Genomic DNA, 24,510 nt, shown 5'->3' with positions numbered 1-24,510 from the left:
ATGTCAGGTCCTGGCTTGCTCACAAACTTGTTCACTGGGGCTGGTCTGTGACTCTCTGATTGTTCCTGTGGGTGTGGTACCTGGAAACAGCCTGGGCTGACTAACTTCCTGCTTGTGATGTCATCAGGCTGTGCCAGGTGTCCGTTTTCACAATTTTGATTTTCAAATACTAAATCACAAATATTTTTGCGATTCGGTATTTGGACCTCGCAATTTGCATTAGCGATTTTTAAGAAATTGCTATTTCCGACTCGCAATTTTCTTACATTGCATTTTGCGACTCAGAAATAGCAATTTCTTAAAAATCACTATTTCCGATTTGATAAGGTTTTTTTTCATATATCTGGCCCCAAATGCCCACAGTCTCTACTCTGAATAGTCTGAGTATTTCAAGAAAGTCATCTCTGTTCATTCATGTCAGGCTTTTGTTTTCTCCTGTGAGCCATTTTACATCTCATTCACACATATTTAAGGGTGAGCGTATGTTGAGAGCTGGCAGAGTCCCATGCTAATTTATCTCCTGAGAGCACCAGCAAGCAGATAGTAATTGTCTTCTGACTTTACCATTGAACTCAGTTTTTGATAATTATAAAAATAGTTGTTTAATTTTTTTAAGCTGCTTCCATTCCTGAGCTACAGTTTTAGTATTTTAATCTGAGTTGTCTATAAAGGACAGCTAGGTCTGCCCCATTGAAAATAGTTTTTTGGGCTTTGTCACTGTAAGTAACATTTGTCCTCCTCAAATCCCACTTTCAAATACTATGAACCCCACCTTGTGGGCATAATGCCTTACTTAGGGGTGATTTATTAATATTTAAAAGGGAGGTTTATACCTGTCAAAGGGATTGTTTTAACAGGTTGTACTGCAGGTTTTACACTCCAACAGTCAAGCTACATAGGGTAGTCCTGAAGCCATATCTGTACTGCCACTATAGTTTATAGCGCAATAAGAGGTATAGTCAACAAGTGTCAACACCAGAGCAGTACGCGCTCTATTGGCAACAAAAATGCAAAACCCCAGCACTCTCAAAACAACGTAATTTATGCATTGTGCTGATATGTTGTGGTTTAACCTTTTGCATTGCAGAGTTCAATCCTGAAAACTTATTTTTAATATGCTTACAAATACTGTTCCTTTGCAATGTATTGCTGCAGGTTTTCAGAGTGTGTTAGGGTGTGGCCCTTTCCAGGGCCTTCCAGAGACTTTCCCTGCAACATGCCTGGGCGTGGTTCTGGGCTGGGCCAAGACCCTATAAAAGAGAGCCAGCCCAACTCCCAATGCTCACTATTCAAAGGTCCCGGTGCAGAGCAGCAGCTTCTTCCTGAGTTCCTGTCCCGGCAGCCTATTTGGTTCTTCCAGTCTTCTGCCCTTCATCCTTTATTGGTGATCATTGTTTCAGGCGGTAAGACTGTGGTTGGACTTTCATATTCTTGGTTTAATTCTTAAATGAGTAACATATTACTTGCGCGCTACCATTTCTTGACATTTGTATGGTAGTTTACAAATAGGCAAGATGCGCGATTTGTTTCATAAAGGTTTGACTTTGTTATTCATTGCGTGCTACCATTTCTTGACATTTGCATGGTGGCTTAAGAATCGGCAAGATGAGCGATTCGTTTTATGGTGTTTAAACATTGTTGTCCATTGCGTGTTACTATTTCTTGACATTTACATGATGTTTTACGAATTGGCAAGACGCGCAATTTGTTTCATGAGGATTTAACTTTGTTTTTCATTGCGTGCTACCATTTCTTGACATTTATATGGTGGTTTAAGAATCGGCAAAAGAAGCGCGATTCGTTTCATTGTACTTTGATCTTGTTATTCATTGTGAGCTGTTATTTCTTGGCATTTACATCGTGTTTTACGAATCGGCAAGACGCGCGATTCGTTTAACGATGATTTGATTTTGATATTCATTGCGTGCTACCATTTCTTGGTATTTTACATGGTGACACCCGAATCGGCAAGACGCACGATTCTCTCCTCGAGTTTAATTCATGTTGTTTATTGTATGCCACTTTTGTAAGATATTTATTATGTAATATTCAAGTTGACAAGTTATGTGATTTGTTTCCTGAATCCATGTTGTGATTATTCATGGTGCACAATCCTTTTATGGTGTTTACTATATATATATATATATATATATATATATATATATATATATATATATGTCTGCAATATGCTCAATTTATGTTGAAACATTTTAAGAGTATACAGAAGGCCAGAGTTTCTAGATGCAATATTGTATGGTCCTAGTATACATTCTCAAAACAGGATTTATATGACTGGTTTAAAATTTTGTCAGAATGTTTTTTCTGATTCTCATGTAAAGGAAAGTACTTGAATAAGAAAGTTTTCATTTAATTCATCTTGATTCCCTTACAGGTATCCGACCATCTTGAAACTTAGTCATTTTAAACTTAATTCATAGATTGTTCATGTTTTCAGAATGACTAGGCTTAGAATCATAGTCTAGTATAGATTTCAGGAGATATCATTTTCATGTTGTGTGTTCTAACCTTTTTCTTACTACAGGCCTCCTTCCCAGCTGTTCCCTGCCTAATCCCCTCTTCCCCTCTTGGACTCTCTCAGCCTCTGTGATTTATCTATCAGAGTCTTGGAGCTGTTCAGTGGTGGACGTGTTGGGAACGTGCACAGACCCCGAGGATCTGGTGACTCTGACAAGTGACATTTAGCGTGCAGACTCTTGGTGCACTTTCTATATCATACACTAGGTACTACAGCCAAATTAAATCAGCCAACTACAAAAGGGCCAATTTAAATATGTTTAAAGGGGGGATACTGTAGTGTTTCAATTGCCATGTAAGTTGAATTGTTACAGTGCCTAGTTCTCACAGGCTGCCTCATCATCCTCCTAAGAGTGAGGCACCAGTGATCTCAAACAAGCACTCTTGCCCTCTGGAAAAAAAAATCTAAAAGGACTTATTTAGGTTACCTTTTCCTCTAGTTCCATGTCCGCCAAGCACCAGAAAATTAGATATCCTCCTACAGTTATCAAACCTCTGTGACCTGTAATTCAAATGGGAAGTAACACTGAACCATGATGTAGTTAAGGATTGTATCAAGCTTGTTGGCAATGAAGTTCTTCACCTTACCTACCCTCTACTATTGTGTATTTGTTAACCTTCCTGCCCACATTTTTGTGCATGCAGTTCACATGTTGGCATCAAAGTCCACAGGGCCGGAAATTCAGCACCAGAGTAGGACCTTCGCTTCAAGTATTCCTCTAACTGTGTATTACATCCATACTGTTAACAGGGTAGTTCACACAACCCAGCCCATTGTTTTTCTGCCCACTATGCCACCTCAGACAGGACTCAGCCATATATATATCAGCCTTGGTCCTGCCGCTATTGGAATGGTCCAGACCGAGCTGCCAGGCCAGGTCCAATCTGAAGAGGAACTCATGCAGCCGCAGAATGGTTTTGGCTTAATTTGGCCTTGTCAGGATGGTGCAGCTTTGTTCCAATGGCACAATAAGTATGAAACTTACATCTGGGCACACTTGTTCCACTTAAGGTGTCACAGTCAGGACTGCAAAAAAGCACTGTGCAAAATGCTTTGAATTACTCTCAGCCACTTGTAATTACTGGGGCTGAGTACCAACCTGCATTCTTTTTGCTGCCCAGACAATCTCAGACAGAAACAAGACATATGCTAATTAGTATTTCTCCTAATCGAATTACAACAGTCCAGATTAAAGTGCAAGGCCAGATTACTTCTGAACTGCAACACAAGCAGTCGCAGACCAGTTTTTACCTGTTTGGATCTCATTATGCAGCTTGGTTCCAGTGGCACAGTGTGCACAAGACCAGCATCTGGTCATACCTGTGCCAGTTTGGGATTCACACAGAGGAATACAAAAAAGTGGGTGGACTAATGCATGAATTACTCTCAGTCATTCATAATTAGTGGGTCCAAATAAAAAAAATAATAATAATGATGGTCTAAATAGGGTAACTGCAACTTGATGACCCAGTACTGAATGGCTGTCAGGTTAAAGTTTTCTGACTACATCTCTAGCTGAAGCTCACCTTTGAAATACCTGTTGTGGCAGCCATGTCAAAATTAGGAAGGAAAACCACATTCTTGGTTTGATGGAAGGGCCTTCCATTTATGGTGATTTTTATGTTCACCAAACTCTAACTGAGCCCATTACTGACATAGGAAAGTTCTAACCACGATGCAAATGCTGGCACAACTGAAGATGAAGTCATAACACATCCCCCCAACACATAACAGTAACATATAACTCTCATAACTCTAGAAATGAAAACATAGCATACAACAATAAGGCAAAAGAGGCTACATGATGTTTGAAAATGTTGACTTCTCTTGAATGATATTCCATTTCATGGGATAAACTCAATACATCACAAGATTAGGTACTCCCAAGTGCACTGCCTTTGCCAAGGTAATCTACTCACTTGTTTTAATATATGATTCATCAATCCATTGACTTATAGAGGGTAATGTGCAGTTCTAGGACACCACTGGGTTGCCTACAGCACTGTCAATTGTAGCTCTACCATTTGAAACATTTTGGAAGGACCTGACTGATAGCCCATCTCACAGATGCCTACTAGAAGGACAAAGGGGTTGCTAACTCTCAGATGTCAATAGCCAAGCCAGCTCCCAACAGAAGAACATCTATTCTTTTGAGAGAACATCCTTTAACATTTCAACTGAGAGGATCCACTAATTTGTAGTTAAATTCGTTTTGTGGTCTTTGGATAGCCAACCTTCGGTGTTGGTCCGACTGCCGCACTCCGGGTGGTCTGACCCCCAGATTAAAATCCTGACTGTCAGACTGCCAGGAGACTGCCACCTCTGCCGGGATAAGGGATCCTGTTGGGTTGACAGCAGTCAAAGTCATTGTCAGCCACGGTGGTGTTGAGTTCGGCACCACTATGCTGATCATGACTTTGCTTTCCGCCTGCCTTTCCATGGCGGAGTCACTGCCGTGAAAACACTGGCAGAAAGGCACCATTGGGGCCCACAGGGAGGCCCATGCACTGCCCAAAATATATTGTGGGCAGTGTCGGGGCCTCCTGTCAGCACCTTTGGAATGCACACTGTCTGCTGTGTGCAAACGACCATAAGTACACACACCTACCCGTGTCATAACGGTCAACAACAGATCGTCGTGCCATCACCCACATCATATGGTGGTCACTCTACGGGCACCAAGTACCCTTGTCATTGTGTCCCAGGTTGAAATAAGACACATATAAGGACTCATTCACATTCACAATGAGCCACCTTTGGACAGGTCACTCACACTGCACTACTACACTACACAAAAACACACATCTACTCATCTCAGGCACAGGGACAATGAAGTGTATACAATATTGTCTCACACAACACAAACAACACAGCAACATCATGTATATCAATATAACTCACACACTAACACTGCAGACATACCATGGGCTGTTGTCACATCCAGCACACATATGTATGGATGTGGCATGGAACTCAAACACCACTCTCATTAAAAAGCCCTGCAATGGACACACACATTGTAACATAATGGAAGGACAATAGGCAGCAGACAGAGACAGACAGAGAGACAAACATCCCAAGCTCTCTATGCAAACAATACCTGCACAATAGGGATGAGGGCGTTATGAGCAGTCAGGGAAGGAGGCTGCACTGGAAACATATCACTTTGCACATGCCTCTTAAACAACATTTGCGCAGGAACTGGCCCTCCAGGTATCTCTGGGACAAATAATACTAGACTCAAGTGGCATGTCAAACTGCACAATGTGGAAGTGCAAGTCATCAAAGCAAATACAACTCCGACTGCATGGGGCATAGATCTACATGAAGTAGCTGTAAGGTACACACAGCTAAGTGGACACATGCACAGTAAAATGCAAAAAAAGCTAGCACAATTGAACACCTTCTATATATGTACAAACAAACTCAATCTGCCATATATTAGATGAATCCAAAATCCACATCAGAGGGACAAACCTAATATCATTCATGCTCATATTGGACAGCACAAGATGAAATAATTAACATATCAAACAGAACACAATGCAATGACACCAGAATTGCATTAACACCCACACATCCATAAAGACAATGTCTACCTTTGTCTTGGGGGCCATCAGCACTACCCACAAAGTCAGATACAGCAAACAACAACAAATGAATCAGCATGCAGGCTGAAAAACATACAACTGTAGGCAGACAACACAAGTTACTCAGAACTATCACAAAGGTGGAAAAGGATTTGCAAGACAAATGTGTACCCAAAAACAACTGTTTGAGTTTATTTTGAAACAAATTGGAAAAGTCGAAGACCATTGGCCAGTCCATATGGAATTGTCTATGCACATCACTGTGTTCTCACTTGACTCCTAACTACAAGGGAACCTCGACAGGACTGGACATCAAGTGGGCAAGCAAGTACCTCAGGGATCATCCTTGGGGGGACTGGATTTGGGATGGAAGGGTTTGGGTTTGGGAGGGGTGGATTGCTTGTTAGGAGGGGTGGGCTTCTTATTGGGGGAGAGGTATGGGTGCTTGCAGGGGAGGTAGATGTGACAAGGGAGGACTGACAAGGGAGGACTTGGAGGTGGAATGGATGGGTTGAGGAGGAATGGGCGTGTTGCCTCTTGGGTTTGGGCCGGGTGGCAGGAACAGGGGACAGGACAAGGTCATAGAAAAAAACCTTCTTAGTAACACATTGATGGTCAGCAGAAGGGATGAAGATTTGGAGGTCGAGGGAGCGGTTGTCTGCTGTGTTGGTGTGGATGTATTGGGTGTGTGCATGCGGTGAGGTATGTTTAAGTGTAGGTGGTGTCTGTTGTGTGTGTGAGTGTGGGAATTTGCGTGTCTTGGGGGTTGGGAGGTGGAGGTGCTGTGTGATGTGGTAATGGTGGATGTGTGTGGCACTCCGCTTACCCTCCGGGCCACTAGGTCCCTCTTTGTCAGTGGTGTTTTGATCTGAGGTCCTGTGGCCAGATGCTCCCCCACTCAGCTGTGCCCTGTCTCCTTTACTTCCCTGGGCTGATGCTGCAAACACAAAGAGAAATAGGGTCATCACATGTCCATGATCACACTTGAACAATAGTTATGATTAGCAAACATACCATGATGTCTAATAGGCCCTAGGGAGGGCGTGGCTAACCGCCTACGATGGCGGTTGCATAAACAGGGAGCTCCCTACCTGGCTCGCCGTAAAATTGCAATCTGACACATATCGGGGGCGGGGGCGTGACTGGAACCCAAACGCTGATTCGGAGGAGGTGTTGAGAGTCAGACGGTGCAATCCAGGGCCCCCAAAGAGGTCTGAATACGATCAAATAAGAAGAAAGCTGAATGGGCCTATACAAGACGAGCAAGGACGTGCAATGACGGGACCAGCTACGGCCAAGAGTCACGGAACAGAGGTGACTGGGGGGGGGGCGATCCAGGGCCGGACCGGTCTGACACGCCCAGGGTGCAGACCCAGCGGCCCGGGGCCCTCCCTGCCCGTGGTCACGCGGGGAGCCGGACGGCGGTGCGCGAAGAATGCTGCAACACCTACGGATGCGAAGAACAGAACAGGCCTGGGGCGAGGCACGTGGACTGACATGGCAGAGAAGCGGTGAGTGGGGGGGAGCGAGGATGCGGCCAAGGGCAGAAAATCAACCGAATAACAGACCTGCTTGTCGATTAGGCCACCGGCATCCCTCCCCCCCACCCTTGAAAACCCCGGAAACAGTGCACACCACACCAAAAGGCCAGCGGCATTTACAACCACAGAGCTAAGAGAAAACGCTCTAGTGCTGAGGAGGCACGTTGGTCTGGGTTGGAACCTGGGCCTTGCTGCGGTTTCATTTGGGGAGCATGGCGACAACATCCCACTGGGTGGGAGACCAGGCATGGGGAGACGCCCCAGTCGGAGAGTACAGACGACCGCTGAGACAGCCGGAGGTGGCAAGAAGGGATGGATGAAGAACTGGATTGCGTGATAACAAGTGTTTCCGTGGTGCACATGAAAGGAATAATTCACAAAACGATTCCCAAGACCTCCCCCCCCGCTATACTCCGCGAGGTGGAATTAAGATTCTGACAACCTGATTAAATGCTATAAAAACAATAAGACCTGACCCTACAGCCCAGGGCCTTCCCTGCCCGTAGTCGCGCTGGGAGCCGAACAGCGGCGCGTCGGAGGACCCGCAGCGCCTACGGATGCGGAGAACGGAATAAGCCTGGGGGCGAGACACATGGACTGACATGGCGGAGAGGCAGTGGATGGGAGAGGCCGAGGGCGGAAAATCAACCGAATAACATACTTGCTCGTCGATCGGACCGCTGGCGGCCCTCCCCCCCGCCCGTGAAAGCCCCGACAACCGTGCACGCCACACCGAAAGCCCTGCGGCATTTACAACTGCAAAACTGAGAGAAGACGCTCTGGTGCTGAGGAGACTCTTTGCTCTGAGCTAGAACCTGGGCATTGTTGCGGTTACATTTAGCAGCATGACGACAACGTCCCACTAGGCGAAGGACCGGGCACAGGGAGACGCCCCAGTTGGAGAATACAGACGGCCGCTGAGACGGCCTGTGGTGGCGCGAAGGGAAGGGTCAAAAACTAGATTGCGTCGTAACAAGTGTTACTGTAGTACATATGAAAGGAATACCTCACAAAGCCATTCCCAAGACCTCCCCCCTACTATACTCTGCAAAGAGGAAATAAGATTCTGGCAACCTGATCAAATGCTATAAAAGCAATAAGATCTGAGAACACGACAAGAATGAACGTATGAAAATCCGACCTGAGGTGTAAAACAAAAGAACCTTACAGGGAAGTTTGGTAATGGGTTGCACAAAGGGCAAATCAATGGAGGACGGTGTGACCCCAACTCCCCGGAGTCAGAAGCCAACACCCCAGGCGAAGGAGAATATGGATAAGCTGGACACTATGGGCCAGATGTAGCAAAAATCCAAATTGCGACTTGCAATTTGCGAATCCCTGCGACTCGCAAATTGCAAGTCGCAATTTGGTATGCAGAAAGGTGTCTCAGACACCTTCAGCAACTCGCAAGGGGGTCGCAAAGACCCACCTCATTAATATTAATGAGGTGGGTCGCAGTTTGCGACCCCATTGCGAGTATGGGCAGTCACAGGGATAGTGGCCTGCTGGAGACAGCAGACCACCATGTCCATGACTGCTTTTTAATAAAGCAATTTGTTTTTTTCTAAGTGCAGCCCGTTTTCCTTAAAGTAAAACGAGCTGCACTTTGAAAAAAAAAACGAAACCTTTAGTTTCGGATTTTTTCAGGGCAGGTAGTGGTCCATTGGACCACTGCCTGCTCTGAAAAAATATTTTTTTGTCCAGTCACAAAGGGAAAGGGTTCCCATGGGGACCCCTTCCCATTTGCGACTGGGTTACCATCCACTTCAAGTGGATGGTAACTGCGATTCCATTTGCGACTGCTTTCGCGGTCGCAAATGGAATTGAATTGCATTGCATTGCGAGTCGCAAATAGGAATGGAACACCCCTTCCTATTTGCGAGTCGGAAATGCATTTTGCGAGTCGGATCCGACTCGCAAAATGCATTTCTGCATACCGGAGAGGCTTTTGTGCCTCGCAAACGGCGTTTTTCACTGTTTGGAAGGCGCAAAACCCTTTCTACATCTGGCCCTATATTACAAGAAATTAGAGACTCTTGACAAGCCATAGAGAACAGATTAGATATGATCACAACGGACATCAATATAATGAAAGATGACCAAGCAAAACTCTCAGACAGGTTAAAACAAACTGAATCAACAGTGGCAGATATCCTCCTAACACACAATGACAATAAAAATGGCATTGCGAAGCTCCAGCAACAGACGGAAGCACTGCAGGAAAGGATCGAAGACGCAGAAGGGCGCTTACGGCGCAATAATATACGCATAATTGGGCTCCCTGAAGGCAAAGAAGGAAAGGATCCCACACGATACATTGAGACATGGCTGCAATCAATAGCCAAAGACAAACTGTCGATCCACTTTGTGGTGGAGAGAGAACACCGTATACCTGGCAGAAAACCCATACCAGGAGCCCCAGCAAGACCTGTAAGAGCACGAATATTGAACTATAGAGATAGAGACGTCACCTTACAGGTTGCATGAGAATTAGATCCCATTATAATAGACAATGCCAGGATCTCACTGTACCCAGAATATACCCTGGCAGTCCAGAAACGCAGAGCATCCTTCCAAATAATAAAACAAAGACTACGCAAAAAGGAGCTAAAATATGCACTATTATTCCCAGCAAAACTCTGCATCACACATAACCAAAAAACGCACTTCTTTGCCTCGCCTGACCTGGTGAGTACCTGGCTCGACGAAAACTTCCCACACTCATGAGCGATGGAACAGAACAATGGCCACCACACAGGACAACTTCCGCAACATCGCAGAAACAAACGGAATAAAGCCCAAACGTCGCGGAAAAGAACAGGCCCAACACTGCGTCAGGCCCTGGAGGGACAAAACAATGCATTACAAACTGCAGGATCCCTACGAGAGATGAACCCCTCTCCCTGCAGAACTGATTCTTCAATAGATAGCCTAGCGGCATCAGACTCAGAGCGGAGCATGGCTTTATTTCCAGACATTACTCCCCAACTAGCTAGAGACTTTTAGCAGATGCAACCCCATAATAACATTCACAAAATAGCTATTATGCTTCCTGGTCGACCCCCCCGCCCTCCCTCCTGTAAAAATTGTGGTGGGTCCGATTGGTAGAGCTCCTTGACATACGTTCAATTTTTTTATCTCACATTATCACTAACAAACCCACTGGCAGCGGGACATATTCTTGATCCACGCTCCATTGCGCAGGCCCCTTCCAACACGAATTGGCTGCTTCGTTGTAGCACCTAGGTTATGTAGCACGTAATTGTTTGGCAAAGCAAGTTCAGGCTTTGCCTGGTATTTCTATTAGAGTATAAGTATGTTTTATTGCTATTAAGACAGACATCTACACCTACGCCAGATACACTATCCTGCAGAAACTATAGACTAACATGGGGCCATAAACGACTGCGGATGCACAGAACCAAACTAAAAAATGCATACACCGCGTGAATATAATATTGTCACTTGGAATGTAAGGGGGATGAGAGCTATTAAGAAAAGACACAGAATCCTTGCACAATTAAATCGCCGCAAAGCACATATTGTTAATTTACAAGAAACTCATCTAACTGCACATGAAGCGGTAAACTTCGTAAAAAAGGGCGAGGCCAGATCTTCCACACCTCATACTCGGCATTTGCACGGGGAACAGCCGTGTGGATAAGAGGTGGTGTGCCCTTAGAAGTGGTTGATACTAAGATTGATGTGGAAGGCAGATTCGTTTTAATCAAGGGTAACTTGGATGGGAAACCAGTGGTGCTGGGCAGCATATATGCACCAAATACTGGCCAAGACACCTTCCTAGAATGCCTATCCAGAGCATTAACACTATGGGCACATATCCCCTGTGTAATCCGGGGAGACTTTAATGCGATGTTAGATGTTGTCAATGAACGGAACACCCCTCCAATGTCAGGAACAAATGCACGGAGACAAGCAGATGCACTAATTAGATGGCTACAGGGATGGTCCCTAGCAGATGTATGGTGGGCACGAAACACTAATATGAAGGAATATTCCTTCTATTCCCACCCTCACAAAGTACATATGAGATTGGATCGGATTGTCTGCACTGAGGCACTGCAGACGCACATGACCAAAACCACTTACCTTGCGAAGACACTATCAGACCATAACCCTTTAGAAGTGACAATGAAATGGGGACAAACATCCACGCCTATCCCAACATGGCGTTTACTCCCCATAATGTTAGAAGACACTGCCCTACAAGACCTTTTTCCATAACAATACAGACACAGCTTCCTCCCCACTAGTAGAATGGGAAGCATTCAAGGTGGTTATACAAGGGGTTATAATAGGAGCAGTGTCGGGAGTCCGAAAAACTCTGGTGAGGGAACTGACACAGGCAGAAGAAAAGCTGGGTATCCTTGAGAAAGAATCGATCATAAACCCCACCAACACTACAGCACTGCAGGGTCTCAGATCTGAACACGCCCGCCTGGTAGAAAAACTCCGAAAAATTTGATCATATTAGATATAAGGAAAGAATGCACAGAGAAGGTGATAGGGCAGGACCACTCCTAGCACGACTAATAAGAGAAGAACTAGCCCCCACTCCCATTCTGCACATCAGGACAATACAACATGGTGATATAACTACCCAATTGGACATTAATAAAGCCTTTAAAGATTATTAATTGGCTTTATACTCTGCCCCTCCCCCATAGAAGAGGGAAAAATTGACTCTTTCCTGGCTAGGATGAAACTTCCAACACTTAACGCAGAGGACGGGCAGATGCTAGGAGCTCAAATCACACAAGGGGAGATCAAGGAAGCTATCATAAATATGGCGCACAATAAAATGCCTGGAACAGACGGTCTAGCAGCGGAATTTTACTCACTATTCAACACAAAGCTCACCCCACACTTAGAGCGATTATATCAAGCATCCTTAGAGATAGGACGACTACCAGATATGACGGGGCAAGCACTCGTGACGTCCGTACTGAAACCGGGTAAGGACGCAACGAATATGTCATCGTAAAGACCACTATCCTAACTAAACATGGAATATAAAATCCTAGCAAAAATTCTAGCACAAAGGCTCCTGCCACACATAGCCAATCTTATACACAATGCGGTTTGGTACCAACGAGGAACACCTCCTTAAATGTGCATAGATTATACTAGGTAATGGATGCGGCAAGGGGGAAGCTCCCACACGCGGGATGTCTCTCGTTGGATCTCCGCCAGGCCTTCGACTCACTTAGCTGGGAACACATGATAAAGGTACTAAAGAAATTTCAGGTTCCGCCGGACTATATTAAATGGGTCAACCTACTATATGCGGCACCAACAGCCAGAGCACGAACAGGACAAAATATATCAGACACTTATTCGGTATATAGAGGCACAAGGCAAGGCTGCCCTTTATCCCCCTTACTATTTGTCTTAGCCATAGAACCGCTGGCACAGTTATGGAGACAAGAGGGCGGAACATGGGGCACTGAAATAGATCATGCACAACACGTAGTTTCACTATACGCTGACGATATTATATTATATATCAAGGATCTGAACCAAAACCCTATCAAAGCGGCGTACATCTTTGAAGAATCCATGCCCCTGTCTGGACTGGCCATAAACTATAACAAATCCATAGCTTTTTCATTCTATGAGCCACATAGAAACAACACGTTACCATTTGGAGATCACCAACTGCAAGTTGCAATGGACACTTTCCGATATCTTGGGATTCAAATATATCGCACACCAGAAGACCTCCTGGAGGGTAACCTGAAAAGAGCCCTCTCCTCACTTAAAACACAGATCCAATTCTGGATTACGTTACCAATATCAATTGCGGGAAGGTTGGCACTAGCCAAAATGGTGGCACTACCCCGCCTACTATACTACTTCACCAACCTACCAGTGAAGGTTCCGGAATCATATTTTAAACTACTCAACTCTATGTTGCTGGAACTTATTTGGGGGAAAGGATGACGCAGAATAAGCCTGGCCAAATTACAGGTGCCGGTAGAGCAGGGAGGGATGAACGCACCAGACTTTAAGGCTTACTGCATTGCAGGGCAGCTCCAGTGGCTGGCGTGCTGGCTTGGTGGCCGAAACTTACAAGAAATAAACTACAATCAACAGATTCTAGACAGGGGTAATCTACACTCCTTGTTATGCACCGGAACCCTGATTCAGGGACACACCCCTCTCCTGTTGAAAATAGCACTCCAATATTGGCAGCTGGCACTTCAATACACCTCTGGCACGATCCCCTATTCTCCCAATATCCCACTGTTGGGATTACCAGTAACCATAGGCAATTTAACCCCCGAACAACCACAAAAATGGGCACAGGAAGGCGTAGAGTTCATAGGTTCTTTGTTTAAAGACCAACGTTTACTAACACTCACTGACTACATCCATGAACACAACCTGTCAACCTCACTTTTCCTCCTACATGCTAGTATTAAGCACTACGTCACTAAATACTGGGCTCCGAATAACACAGAACCACCTACACACCCACTGGTACCCTCAATATATACTATAGGCCAAGGGACACATATGGTCAAGTGGCTGTACAAAGGACTGAAAACTCATCTATCTAAACCCCTGACGGAATTAAAAATCAAATGAGATACAGACCTAGGAATGTGAGATATCAGAAGAGGAGTGGACTAACATACTAAACTACCCAAGCCAAATATCCCGTAATACAAGATTTAAATTCATTCAATACGCTATACTTCACAGAGCATACCTCACCCCACACAGACTACATATCTTATACCCGGAACTGCCCTCAACATGCCCCAGATGCAGGGAAGAGGAGGCGGGACTCACACATGCTCTGGAACTGCCATGCCATCTCTGAATACTGGGAAAATATAACCAACTCCCTAAATACACTAGCAGGGAAGACTATATACTGTAAAATGGAGGCATTGATACTGGGAATGCTCCCGCGTCCCCGAAAAAAGAAAGTTCTCCCTAGATGGATAAACCTAGCACTCCTATTAGCTAAACACCTACTGACTAGGAGATGGAAAGCCACAACAGCAGCCACGGTGAGCCAAAGGAGGGCAGAGGTAATAGAATGGGGTAAAGCAGAAGGAGTTGCCCTTAGAAGAGAAGAAAATGCTGGCAGTAGGAAATACCCAATATCTCAGGAATGGGATGAATTAGTAGAAAAGTGCATATCATTGGATAAAGGTGAAAATGGCGAGGATCCATCTCAATGATACCCATAAGATAATAATCACTAAGTACATAATAAAATAGACGAGACGCTCCCACCCCCCCCAGAAATGTTTTCTTACTTACATCAATAATGTATAATAATTGATAACAGTCAAGAATGCAGCGATAGAAAATCTATCCTCAACACCAAGATGTCTGATTAGTAGTCAATAGTTGGTAGTTAAAAATAATGTTCGATGTTAAGAACACAAGGTGACATACCAACTTGAACACGCCACCGCGATAATGCACGTAGTCCACCATATATGACATACTGACCGTGACAGTTTAAGGACAAAAGAGTTGATATGTAAAGACACACAGAATGTAATAGCATATAATTCGGTGAAAAATGCACATGTAAAACCATATATGCCTTGTGTACTCTCCATTGTTTAATATGTTTATGAAAACAATAAAATATGTTTAATAAAAAAAAAAGTAGGCCCTAGCGAAAATCTCTACCTATGTGTCTCATACATGTGCCACACCATATGCATGCATGCCATCTGAACTGTCAACAGTCGCCCATAGGAAAATCAGGATCTCAGACAACTACAATTGCATGGCTGAAGTTGTGCAATCACAGTAACCTTTCAACAAGTAGGAGACTTCATCATCTTCAGTACTTTGCCTCATGGAGCATGCATCACTTACCTGTTGTCATAGAATAGTAGGCCAATGCTAACTCCATTTCCACATATCCCACACAAGGTCATGTAGGCATCTACTTGTCACATACACAATAACACAACAATGCAAGCTAATGTTCCAAGAATATTTCACTGACAACAGTACAATAGCATGGAGAACGTTGACACAGAAAATGCTCGTCACACTGAAAACAGTTACACAATTCACACTTCACCACACGATATTTGTCCTAATGGAGTCATGGAGGTAGTACTAATCTTGCTCTGACATGCCATACATTTGCCATTGAAATGTAGACTGTAGACGCAATGTGCTAAATGTCAGGGAGGTATGACTCTAAACTTCCCAACACAATGAAATCAGCAAGTCCCAGGGAAATCATCAGGAATGTCTGCCACCCCTTACAATGACATACTCTGAGTGCATCAGTGGACACCAATAGTCCTTTGAATGTTGGAGAGACCCAGCCATTTGCAAGTACATGTTGAAGGCCCTCAACATGTTGCTCACTTGGATTCTACATCATTGTCTAAATTTTTGTCATGCAAACCCAGATGTCTGTCGATGAATGTTTGTACCTAAACACATGTGTTTCCAACATAACTGCAAGTCACTTTACGGTGCATGTCAGCAGTCAGGTTACAAACTTACAAACCTTCCTAATTCCACATGTGCAAAGCACTTTGCTACATGATTCTACATCAATGGCATGGAAATGCACATTGAGGGTAAAAACTTTAGGCTTACCCGTCTTGTCCCTCATTGATGTAGTTATACATGACAAATGGCATGCTATGGCAGGTGAAAGTATGTGTCAGCCAATAATCAATGGTGACTTACTGCTGTCTGTGACACAACATGAAATGTACCCTCATTGCAAATGTCCTATTCCACACAAAGATTGGCATGCACATATATGTGAGGGAATACAGAAATTATCCCCTCAACACAGGTAAATCATGCACGAAACAGCAGCTTACAAATGTTGTTTAAATAGAAAGGGACACATGCTGAAGTATAGGCACAAGGAATGTTGGCAACAGTGATGGCACATGAATCATGTACATGGACATTCTCCACTTATCAAGGGAATTAATGATCTATAACTATACTCCAAAAAGATGTATGCACAGTCACATGTATGATGTCCATCTTTACATTACAGACAGTAGTGAGGCACCATCACCCGTCAAATGCTGAAGCATGTAGCCTCTGGGTGGCAGAGGCCAATATACTGCTTTTACAAGACACATGGCTGAGGGCAGTGGCCCATCACTACCTTTATTTTGGTCTGTAGCACTGAGGAATAGTGGTCTGTTGCATAGAAATTACACCTACTACAACCACAAACAGTACTTGATTGATCACTGTACACAGCCATATGTTGTCCCTGTAGGGCAAATTGTTTGTGGATTGTACAAAGTTGTGTCCTAGATCCCTGGGCCAATAGGCAAGGCACATCTGTACACAACACATGACATGTCTGCACAAACAATCTACTGTGTTACTCACGTCTTAAACCTAATCTTCAGGGGGAGCTGTCAGAACCTAACCTATTCACTTGGCAATGTGACAGGCAGGAATATGCCCTGTGTTCAACCCCTTGTGGCTGCTGTGCTATCCTCAAACATCCATCAAAGTCTGGGTAGGCCACCACCAGAATGTGGGCCATTAGGGGGTCATGGTCCAATGGGCACCCTGTCCACATTCAGAGGACATCCCCAGCTGGACCTCAGAAATCTTCCTGGTCCAGCACCTCAGGTCCTCTCAACTCTCCTGACAGTGGGTGCTCTGCCTCCTCTGGACCCCCGTGTCTACACCTTCTTAGTGATGGTTCACCATAGCTCCTTCTTATGATGGGTATTGACCTGCATGTATGCAAAAGACAAATCAAGAGATTACAATCACAAGTTTTGTCACATACATGTCACAAACACCAAGCTAGTACTTTTCAATTTGTGAACACCCCACAATTGTTAAACACACAAGCCAATACCTATAGGGATATGACTATAGAAATAAGCATTTGTATATATTTAGTCCGTCCACTGCCAGACCTTCATGACCTACAATGACTAAGCAAGCTTACTGATATCAGGTAGCCTCTGCTCCAGAAAAACTGTACTGTGGTGTGAGCCACAATGAAACACTACACACCTATGTGGCTTCTGTAGGATAAACGCCTTAGGCCTAAATGGACCAGAACATTCACACTCTGTGAGATTGACTCATTGCATACAGTCCCTAAAGGCAACTGCCATAGTACAATCTTCATCAGTACACTTGAGTAACAATCAAAGGGCTGGCATGGTGGGTACAGAAGGTGTATTCCTTGTCCATGTGTGGACATGTGGAATAACAAATGCAGTCTCATGCCACTTCAGGGATTTGGTTCTGTAGTATGTACATATGTGTCTATCCTACAGTGATGGCATCCAACATACAAAGACATGCATTGTACAGTTTCTGCTATGTGGCCAAGCTACTTACTCACATTTCATAGCATCACAGGAATCAACACACTGCCTGCACTGTGGGACTGTCATTTATGTAATAAGCCTGTACAGGACAAATATGACCTGTGTGCAGGTGACAACAGAACTGGGGAAATAAGGGACCTGTAATGAGTCAAAGACACACATTGACAATGATTCAAAATACACATGTGGACTAGTTTAATTATTTATCTCCATACCAATTCCTAATCTAGTCAAAAGAATGAGGCTTTCAGAGCAGGGTTTGCCACTAGAGCATCATATTGGCCACATGCCAGGATCTGCTGGTGTACAGGGAGTGGGCACAGTGCAAAAGTTGCATAGCTATAGTGACTTTCTCACTGCCTGGACTAGGTCCAATACCGAGACATACATTTGACATACCCTGGTCTCTACAGGCTGAGCAGACAGAACCTACATGACAATCCATTTCATCTCTTCCATGCATAACAGTACATCATGTGGCCATCAACAATTTGGTATGTGGTGTATGTGGCAGCCTGAAGGGCACAGTGAGTTACGATATGCATTCCAAACAACTGTTTAGCCAGGCCAGATATGGTTTGAAAGATCTGTGGCACTAAACACACTGCTGACATAATTCCCAAATGACTCATACAAGATGCATACTCAGCTCATGCTGTCATGCACATACACATTATCCAACATTCACAACAATAATGAGGAAAGATATGTCATTGGATGGCAATAATGTCTCCTTATCTTGTTATCTGCATCCAACACAAGATTGATGTAGGACCCCAAAAACCTCACAAAACACAAGGTGACAGAACTTGCACATTTTGCATCCTATTGATGCCACACAGACTGTAACAAGAGACACACAAGAAGTCTAACTGGCACACAAGGGCACATTGTAGCTTGTGAGGAGGAAGAGGATGGTAAAGCCATAAAGCTGTTAACACAAGGGTATGACCTCTGTAACAATCCTCTTTAGCTCTTCTAGAGAGAAGGCAGGGGCCCTATCACCTGCTGGATGTGGTATGATTGCTCGCAGAGGCAGCACACAGCAGCTCATGTCATGGAGTTGTTGCTGGCAGCAGTGTCAAGAGTCAAGTGAGTGAATCTGCAGAACATAGCAGTCACGTCCGCCATGTATGCGGTCGTCACCACCGGCAGACACAGACATTGGTCCATGACTGCCAATGGCAACAATATTAACCTATGGCTGTGTCCGCCCTGGTTGCAAATTCCTGCCGCCATGACGACTTCCACCGGTGGACGCGGATGGTTCCTAATGTTCAGTGGAGTAGTCGGCCATTTTTGCAGCCTGTAATGCTGTATTAGGCTTTATAAACTGCGTCATAACTACTAAAAATGTATTTTTACTTTCACAACCAGCCATATCCTGTATTGTGATGTAGGTCCTTCTACTCAATCACCAATGTAGTATTTTGCAGAGCACAGATAGCATTTACCGGCCGGGCACAGTCCACCACTACCGACGGTCATTTTGGCAGTCATAATTTACAGTCACATTTAGAGTGGCAATTGTGTTGCACATCTTTGAGTTTGGTCCAAATCCAGGTTGTGCACATGTTTTGAAAACCATGGGGGTCACATGTGAGCCTTGTGTAGTTGCCAGCTTTGATATGTACTCAGTGCTATGTCAGAAATGCTTTGTCACATGATATCATTGACATGAATCATGTGTATTGCTGTAGACGGACTGACTAATGTTAGAAATCATGTCTTGTCACAGATAGGTACCCTGGGATTGGGAAGATACGATAACCTACTGTCTACCATCCACTGCCAGACCTTCAGACCATGGAGCAATGGCACATTATCATGTACTACAGCCAGAATAGACAAACAATAGTTGACTTATGTTGTCAGTTGGAGCCAGATCTGATACCAACTCTTAGTTACCCAACCAGCACACTACCGATTGTACAAGTCATGTCAGCATTGCACTTCATAGCCACAGGGTCCTTCCAACATACAGTGACCCTCTCTGCTGGCATGCCCCAACTCATGTTCAGTCTGGTGTTGAAGGATGTCCTCCCAGCAATGTTGAAACACCTGACAGCTATATCAGGTTTCCCTGACATGAGGGTTTAGCCCATATGAAGGCTGACTTTTATTGTTTTGTCCGCCTCCCACATATAGTGGTGGCCATTGATGGCACACATGTTGGCTTGGTGCCACCGCAGGTCAATGAACACGTTTATCATAACAGAAAGAACTTCCATTCCATCAACGCATAAGTTGTCTGTTAGGTGGATCTCTACATTTGACATGTCTGTGGCCATTATCCGGGTTCCACCAATGATTCTTTCATAATACAGAACAGCACCATACCCCATCTGATGTCACAACTGTACCCAGAGAGGGCTTGGCTGGTTGTTAAGTCACTTCGGTCCTGGTTGTGTGTGTGCAATGTCAGGTGCTACAATCATGACCTGAGTGACTCATTATTGTACATATGTCCCATTCCACACAGGAGATTCTGCATATCCGAACCGTCCTTGGTTGTTGATGCCACTGAGGAATCCAATTTTGTCATTAGGGGTTTCTGGGGTGGGTTCTTTTTCTGGCAGTGCCTCCTTTCCAGTGGCTGAAACTGATGTTGATGTGCTTGGTGTTAATGAGCCATTGGAAGGGGAAGATTGGTCTTAAAACGCCCTGCTCAGGCCTGTGTGTATGTCTCTCATCACTCCTGTTAGGGAGGCCATGTTGGTATTGTGGGCCTCCATCTGTTCTCGCATGTCCCCATGCACTTCACTGTGTAGCTGCTTTATTTCCCAGAGTGCAATCAATACCTGGCCATTCATGCCTTAGGACCCCTGATAGACCCCCAAGATGTGGCTGATGGTGTCCTGGCCAGGTGCAGCCCCAGAGGCCTCATACTGCTGGCCCACAGCATCCCTCCTATGCACCCTACTCCCATGGGCCTGTGCCCTTATCACAGAGTGCTGGATTCTGGAACCTCATTGTCTGAAGTGTTGGCTGCAACTCAGGACCAATGATTAAAGGGTACACAAGATCGTAGACACTGTTTTTGGTATACATGTGTGGGGAGTGAATGGCTGCCTGTGATGTTGAGGCAACCGAGCTGGGAGATGTTGATGTGACCACAGTGAGACTGACTGTTGGTGTCTGATCAGGTTGCTCAGATGGGCCAGAACCATCCTCCGCGTCCAGACTTCCAGTGTCTTCTTCAATGAGGGCTTCATCCATGGGTTAGTGGCAGTCTCCTCTGTCGCCTATGTGTGCCCAGTGGCAACTTGACCTGTTGATGTGAAACATACAATGTTACTGATTGTATTGTGACATCTACCTCCAACAGTTTACTGTTCCGTTAAGCAGAGACTTTGTTCAAAGTTAAGTTGTGGTTAATCCTATTGTGGCAAGTACCCATGATATTGGTTGTATTGCCATGACATTTGTGGAGAATGCCAGATCTTTTTGTCTGATGCAGCTGCTGAAATGTGCAGATCATTAGCCATTGGGAGGACGGCCTGAGCATTACAGATTGCCACCAGTGGAAGCAAAATAGTGGCTAGGCAAGATATGTCTTTGGCCATTTTGAGGCCTATTTGATTGTGATGCAGGCAGGCCCAGGAGTTTGTTGTATAGGTAATTGGAGTCATCATGTGGTCAGTGCAGTGTGAATGTGTCTGCTGTGAATACCATTCTGGTTATGCATCTTGAGGCCTTTGGGATCATTATTCTGCACATTAGGTAAGCTGCCTTTCCTGTCCTCAATAGTTTCATCTTGGGTTAGCAGGTCAAGATGGAGCATGGTAGCCAGCCCCATCTCAGAGTTGAGCATGATCTGTATCTTGGTCACTCACTGGTAAGTAAACTTCAATTGAGAGTTAGCAAGCAAGGTTATTTGGACAAGTGGCCACTGATCTGATGTTTGGAGTTCGAGAAACCGTGCCTCCTGGGAGTTGTGTTCATGTCACTGCACACACCTGACAAATGTCATCCTCCCAGGTGAGAAAACATCATTTGAGAGTTCACTAATAGGTGGATTCGGGCAAGTGAACACTGGTTCTGTGGTTCGAGTTAGAGAAACAGAGCCTATTGGGCTTTGTATGCTGGTCACTTCCTCTACCTCGCACCACTATACAAATAACATCCTCCCAGGAGATTAAACGTCAATTGAGAGTTAAAAGACATGGGTATTTGGGCATGTGAACACAGGACTTGTGTTTGGAGTTAGAGAAACAGAGCCTCCAGGCCTTAGCAGCCATGTCACTACCTCTACTTCATGCACTTAATAAATGTAATCCACCAGGTGAGTACATTTCATTTGTGAGATACCAAACAAAGGTATTTGGAGAAGAGAACACTGGACTTGTGGTTGAAGTGATAGTAACAGAGCATCCTAGGAATTGCAGTCATGTACTACACACACTGTACAAATATTATCCCCCCAGGTGAGTACACTTCATGTGTGAGTTGCCAAACAGGAGTCTTTGGGGAAGATGGCACTGGGCTGCTGAGTGGAGTAACAGTGACAGAGCCTCCTGGCACTAGCAGTCATGTCACTTCCTCTACTACCTACACTATATACCTGGTATCCACCCAGCTGAGTACGCTTTCACTGATAGTTGTCAAACAGGGGGCTTTTGATGAATGAACACTGTTCTTGTGTTTAGAGACAGAGAAACAGTGCCTCCTTTGGGTTGCAGTCAAAATATTCCATCTACTTCACACATTTGACCAGATGAGTAAACATCATTGGGGAGTTGACAAACAGGGTCTTTGGACAAGGGGACACTGGGCTGGGAATTTGGGGTTTATAAACAGTGCCTCCTGGGAGTTGCTGTCATGTCACTCTCTCTTACACACACTATACAAATGTTATCCCCTCAGGTGAGAACACTGCAATTGATAATTCTGAAACAGATGTATTGGGGCATGTAACCATTGTGCTGGTGGTTGGAGTTATAGAAACAGTGCCTCCTTTGAGCTGCAGTAAGGTCACTCTCTCTACTGCACACACTCGACCAATGTTTTCCCCCAGGTAAGTACACTGCCATTGAGAGTTTACTAACAGATATATTGTAGCATGTGACCACAGTGCTAGTGTTTGTGGTTACAGGAATAGTGCCTGCTTAGAGTTGTGGTCATGTCAGGGCCTATACTACACACACATGACAAATGTTAGCTCCCCTGGAGTGTACTCTTAAATTGATAGAGAACAAACCGGGGGATTCGTACAAGTGAACATTGGTCTGGTGTTTGGAAATATAGGAACAGTGCCTGCTGGGAATTGCAGTCATGTCACTCCCTGTACTACACACACTATTTAAATGTCATCTCCCCATGTGAGTACACTTCAACTGTGAGTTGTCCAATAGAGGTCTTTGGGCAGATGAACTCTAGGCTGGTGAGTGGAGTAACAGTAAATGAGGCAAAAGGTGAGAAATGAGCATGCATGTCTTTGCATTTTGATGACATTTTTAGTGACTTACCAGATTCCACTCCCTCAGGTATTCCTTTCAAGCTGTCAGGATGCAGGATGGCCAAGCACCTCTCCCCCCAGGGAAGAGATGGAATGGGACACTGGGAGGGGGTTCAGTCAGTCTTCTTGGCGTGCAGCTGGTGCCTGGAGACCAGGGAACAGTCCTTGTACCTGATGTCATTCAACCTCTTCCTGATGTCCTCCCTTGTGCGCATGGTTGTGCCTACAGCATTCACTCATTCAACAATCCTGTTCCACAGTTCCATTTTCCTAGTGAGAGGAATATACTGGACTTGTGCTCCAAACAATTGTGGCTCTACTCTTATGATTTCTTCCATCATGACTCATAATCATAACTCATCCTCTGAATAATTAGGATTTTTAGAACCTGACATAGTGGAACAAAAAGAAATGGGAGAGAATTACTTACTAAACATGGGAAGTGCAATAGGGTGTAAATGGACAAACGTGTGTACAGGGTGTTCATTAGGATGGTGAAAAAAAGGGTTGCCTAACAAATATGGACTCTGTGGACAAAAGTGTTCTGACTTCCGTTTCTTCCTGTGTAAATGTAAAGGATTGTGGTCTGTGAAGGGGTGTGTTTTATAGTGTCCTTTGAAGGTGTGCCCAATGTGGCAATGTTAGTCAGCTGTGTTGTTTTCAAATTCATCCAATGTGTAGTTGTATATTACTTTGCTGAACGCGGACCTCCATAGTTTGGACCACCATGGGCTGACCAGCATGGGGGTCCACAATGGGGAATGTGTGCTTGTAATAAAGTCAGTGGTTGGTCACGGTGCTGTCGGCGCTGGAGGTCAGACCACCTATTTGCAGGCCGCCGCACCCCTGGCGGTCTACATTTTTGGTTGACATCCAGTGGTCCTGCCAGTATGACTTGTAATAGGGCAGAATGAAAGACTGCCAACATGATGGACATTTCAGGACTTCCAATATGGCTGCCTGACTGCCAACCTGGTAATGAGGCCTTGAGGCAGGATTTTTAGAAAAGTGGATCTGTAGCCAATGAAGAGCCACT

Source organism: Pleurodeles waltl, chromosome 8, assembly GCF_031143425.1.
Source record: "Pleurodeles waltl isolate 20211129_DDA chromosome 8, aPleWal1.hap1.20221129, whole genome shotgun sequence".
Taxonomy (NCBI): domain Eukaryota; kingdom Metazoa; phylum Chordata; class Amphibia; order Caudata; family Salamandridae; genus Pleurodeles; species Pleurodeles waltl.
Note: the sequence above shows the minus strand (reverse complement) of the source record.